Source organism: Hipposideros armiger, unplaced genomic scaffold, assembly GCF_001890085.2.
Source record: "Hipposideros armiger isolate ML-2016 unplaced genomic scaffold, ASM189008v1 scaffold_149, whole genome shotgun sequence".
In the NCBI taxonomy this organism is placed as follows: domain Eukaryota; kingdom Metazoa; phylum Chordata; class Mammalia; order Chiroptera; family Hipposideridae; genus Hipposideros; species Hipposideros armiger.
In genome coordinates this window covers 1,844,238-1,849,589 of record NW_017731499.1, presented here as the reverse complement: position 1 = coordinate 1,849,589, position 5,352 = coordinate 1,844,238, and positions in this window count along the sequence as shown.

Genomic DNA, 5,352 nt, shown 5'->3' with positions numbered 1-5,352 from the left:
CTGTAGAGGGCAGTGTCACTGGCCCTCATATGTGGGATCTGAACCGGGGCCCTCTGGCATCCCAAGCCAGCTCTTAACCAACGTGCCACTCGGCCGGGCCTAAAAATATTTTAGATTTTTTTTTTAAAGATTTTTATTGGGGAATTGGGGAGGGGAGCAGTGTTGGGGAATTGGGGAAGGGGAACAGTGTGTTTTCCAGGACCCATCAGCTCCAAGTCAAGTTGTCCTTCACTCTTAGTTGTGGAGGGCGCAGCTCAGCTCCAAGTCCAGTCGCCGCTTTCAATCTAGTTGTGGGGGTGGGGCGCAGCCCACCGTCCCATGTGGGAGTCGAACCGGTAACCTTGTTGTTAAGAGCACGCACTCTCACCAGCTTGGCGGCAGCTCAGCTCGGGCACAGCTCACTGGCCCATGTGGGAATCGAACCAGTGACCCTGTTGTTCAGAGCTCGCACTCTTAACCAACTGAGCCACTCGGCCAGCCCGGATGTGTTTTTTTTTAAGTGCTTGAGAAATAGAACGGAAAGACTTAGTTCCAGCAGAGTGCTCTCAAAATATACCTTGCTCCTGGGAGCTTCTGGTGGGTGGGGACAGGGCGGGAGGTACAGCAGACCTGGAGGTAATTGTCTTGTCTCCGTCGAGCAGGCAGTCAGGATTCTGGGTCTGTGTACTGGGAGTTTAATGATGATGCATAAATATGTCAGTCTGGTGTCCAGAGTCCAAGTTGTCAGAGTTGAAAGAAAGTGGGAAGGGAAGTCGATTGGGTTAAATGGGGTTTTATTCATTGATATTCTACTTTAACGCCAAGAGCATTTGGTTAGATGAGCCAAAATCTTTTTTTTTTTTTGAGCCAAAATCTTCAGAGGAAAAAAACCCTGCCAAATATCCTGCCGTGTTCTGTTGTTTCAAAGGGTCTGAACCAAATGGTGTAAAATGCACTTTCCCCCCATTTTGTGGAAGTGTATTTTTTTGCTTTTTTTGTTTTGTGTTTTTTTGAGGGATTAAACAGGCTGGCATGTGTGACGATTACCAGTTGAGGCACAGTGGGATGGTTTTGAGGATAGAAAGGGTGTGATTGAAAAGCCATCATATGAAAATGGCTGCAGATAGGCACCTGGCTAAGGCCGACCTGGGAAAATCCAGACAAGTGGCCGGAAGGAAGGACAAACAAGGATTGACAGTGGAAGGGACTGGGGAGGCTTCCGGTTGGGATGGACGGAGGGAGAAATGTTGACCCTTTGTAAGAAGAGGGTCCGGGGGTCCCCTGCAGAGGGTCCTGAGGTAGAGGGCTCAGGAGGTCGCTGGCCCATTCTGTTCACACTCGGGTTGTCCTCTGCAGCTTCGATGGCGGGGAAATGAGGTGTCATGAGACCCGCCAGGGAGCAGCATTAATACCACCATTTACTGCTGCGGCCTCTTGGTCTTGTCGTTGTTGGTTCATCCAGTCATTCATTCATTCATTCACTCATTCACTCACTCATGTACTCATTCATGATAAATAGTGGTTAAGGCTGTGGACGCTGGAGCCGGGGTGCCTGGCTTCAAACCTTGGCTCCACCACTAACTCGCCGTGTGCCCTCGGGCAAGTCACTTAAGGCCTCTGTGCCTCAGTGTCTTTATCTGTAAGATGGGAGTAAGAATAGCACTTACCTAAAGGGTTGTGGGGAGACTGTAGGAGTGGAGTATATAAATTGCTTGGAACAGTGCACAACAAAAAGTAAGTGCCCTGTAAGTGTTAATGGTATTCATTCATTTGTTCATTCATTCCAGTCTCTACTGGGGACCAGGTGCTTTTGCAGGGGCTGTGGAATACAGTGTTAAATAAGACAACCCAAATCATTAAATCATATACAATTTTATAAGAATAATGAAGAGAATAAGGTACTAAGATAGAGACTGGAAAGTGGGGGACCTACTCTGGGCAGGGTGGTCACGGAGGGCCCCATTGGGGAGAGGTGTTTATGCTGAGGCCTGAAGGAGCCTAGGATGTGGAGAGCAGGAGGAAGGGTGTTGAAGCAGGAGGGAACAGCATGTGCTAAGGCCTTGAGCTGGAGAAGAAACACCAGTGTGTCTTGAAGGTGAGAGTGGGGTGAGGTGTGGCCAGTGGGGCAGGCAGAGGTGGCTCTCCTGGTGAGTAGGGGGAACAGGAGCCGTTTAGCAAAGAATGATGTGGATTGGATTTAAGCTTTTAAAAGGTGACTCTAGCTGTGGAGGATGAATTGTGGGCACAGGGGGAAGAGTTAGGAGGCCACTGCACTTATCTGGGCAAGAGGTGTGGCTTTGCCTAGTGTGATGACCCTGGAGGTGGAGACACGTGGATGGAGAGAGAAGAATGAATGGATGGATGGATGGATGGATGAATGATGGATGATGGATGGATAGAGGAAGGGAGGGAGGGATAGAGGGAGAGATGGCTAGATAGATGATGGAGGGAGGGAGGAATGAAGAAAGGGATGGATATATGGAGGGAGGGATGCTGGATGATGGATGGATGGATAGATAGAGGGAGGGAGACCTGTATTTGTTGATGGAATGGGCAGAACTTGCTAACGTTGGACTTGGGGTTGATGATCAGGGAAAAGAGTGGAAGCACAGATGATGCCAAGTCAATGGCTTGAGAAATGGTTTGGGGGTGGGGAGGGGAGATTGTGCTACCTCTACCCAAGATGGCGAAGAGAAGGTGGATGGCAGGTGAGGAGGTCACTACGGGCCCTATGGAAGGGAGGAGAGCTGGCATGATCTCTTCTTGTCCCCTTGGCCCCCCTGGACCCTTAATGTCCTGTTTTATGAGCAGGTCCGTGGCCCATGGGGTGGGGATGTGCCACGTTTCCTTCTGGCCTTGCCCTGGCTCCATCGGATATGTGATTTCATAAATCCCAGCTTCACCGGAGGCACAGGTGGCCTCCGGCGTGAGGGCGTGCACAAGTGAGCCAGTCTCCCAGGATACCTATCCCACCTCTGTGACCAGATGGATTGGGTGTGGTGGGGTGGGAGATGATGCTGACCAGCTAGCTACAAGGTATGATTAGAGACAAGCTATGATTAGAGAGTCTTGTCCACATTCCTAGGGAGGCCAGTTGGGAGGAGCAAGGCCAGTCCTGCAAAACCACCCCGTAGTCAGCCTTTTGAGAAGCAAACAGCACGCCCAGGGTAGAATGCCTTAAGCCATCCCAGCCCGCAGGCTGTGGGGCTGTCTTCATCCCTTGTGGTCCCCAGGTAGCATAAAAGCCTTCAGCCAAGTGATTCTATTTGCGTCTCAGAGGGGAGTAGATGAGAGAACACTGGGGCAAATTCTTTGCAAAGAGAGAAGCACTTTGGGAGTGTGAGGTATGGTTACATTTGAGCTCAATGAAATCAACAGGAAAACGTTCATTCAATTGCAAGGAGAAGGGTGGGGTATCATAATTAATACTTTGTGTTTCACAATTGATCCCCTGGTCTAAATAGAAGGTTAGAGAATCCCAGACCTCTCTGCTCCCTACATCAGATCTTTCCCCGAGTAACTACTCCCCGCCCCCCCGCACCCCGCACCCCCTCTAATACCCAGAAACTGACCAGCTTTACAGCTCTGTCTCCTGTAAAGATCAGGATAACCTTACCCCTGCCCCACCCCCTGTCCCCACTTGATATCCACCAAGGCAGCAGCTAAGCAGTCAGACGGCCAAGGTTTGGATCCCAGCTGTGGGACCTTGGGTAAGTTGGTTAACCTCTCTGAGCCTCAGTTGCCAACTCTGTAGAATGGAGAAAATAGGACTACCCACCTCAGAGTTGGTAATGAGGCTTAAATGAGTTCATGTAAATGTAGGCCTGTGGTTCTCAACGAGGATGACTTGTCTCCAGGGACATTTTGCAATGTCTGGAGACATTTTTTGCTTGTCACAACTGGTGTGTCTACTGGCATCTAGTGGGCAGAGGCTGGAGATACTGCTAAACATCTTACAGTGCACAGGGCAGCTCCTCGTAAAATTATACGGCCCAAAATAGTAGTAGTGCCAAGGCTGAGAAACTGCTACATCTAAAACTCTTAGAAGAGAGCCTAGCACATGATAACACTGGCGAGCATTTATTAAGCACTTATTGTTATTATCATTATTTTCTTTACCCTCGTAGGGGTGTGTAGCCATCTAGACTCGCCCAAGCTGGGAGCAGTCAGCTCAAGGCCCAGATGGCAACAGGATGGTGGGAACACAGATGTCTAAATAGTCCACGTGGGGTTGGGTCCTTGAAGGATTGTCAAGGAGACACTGTGCCTTCTGTCTGCCTTCCAGGGTCAGCTGATCCCCACCTCCCAGTGGGCACCGGATACATCTATTATGTTTCCATCAACACCAGCGCTGGCCTGCAGGGGGCCCTGGTGGAGGGAAGCGGCCTTGACCTCCAAGGCTTGGTCACCTTTGATGTGCTTGGCCCATTCCTGATGGCCTTACAGGTAAGTGTCTTTCAGCAACCAGGAGGTCACGTTGACACTGGGGAGGGCCAAGACGAAGTCATAGTCCCTTAAATTTCAAATTTGTCTAATAAACGGAGAGGAGCTTGATAGGGAATCTTAAATTCAACGGGTGAGGGCTCTGGAGAGTAACATGGGAACGTGGCACCATTTTGGTTGTAGGAGGTGCCACAGTGGGGGGAGCAACAAGGATTACGGAAGAAGTGAGGGTATTCCTTGGAACAAGTAGAGCCACTGGATGGGGACAAGTTGTGTCCTTGGCAGGACAGAGGGTCACACCTGGGGAACCTGCCGGTCCCAAGGGTGAGCAAAGTCAAACCAAGTCAGGGCTTGTGGACAAAGGAACAGACTGGCTGGGGCCTCCAGGCCTGCCCTGGGCTTCTTGGTACTGGACACCGCCTTGCCGTGCCTGGGTCCATGGGCTCTGCTTAAATATGATTGGTAAGGAGTGGTGGGTGTGCTTCGTGAATGTTTGCCAGCGTTATCACATGCTAGATTCTCTTCTAAGAGCCTGAGACATAGCACTTTCTCCGCCTTGGCATTATTAATATTTCAGGGCATAAAATTCTGCTGTGGGGCCGTCCTGTGCACTGTAGGATGTGTAGCAGCCTCTCTGGCCTCTACCCACTAGATGCCAGTAGCACACCCTTGCTGTAGTCCTGGGTTCAGTCAAGGCCAAATGATGAACTAGACTCACTTGGTCGTTGTAGGTTCCTTTTCGTCAAGATTTCCCTGAAGCTCCCCCATGTTCTCGCAAGTGGAAGTGCCTTTCCATTTTTCTCTGTCCCCTTTCTGATGACTCATGTGTTTCCCGGACAAGCCCTCCCACCCCGCATAAATAGCCTCTGAGTTCCCACTCAAGTCTTATGTCATACTTGGAAAGCATTTTCGAATTGGTTGGAACACTTG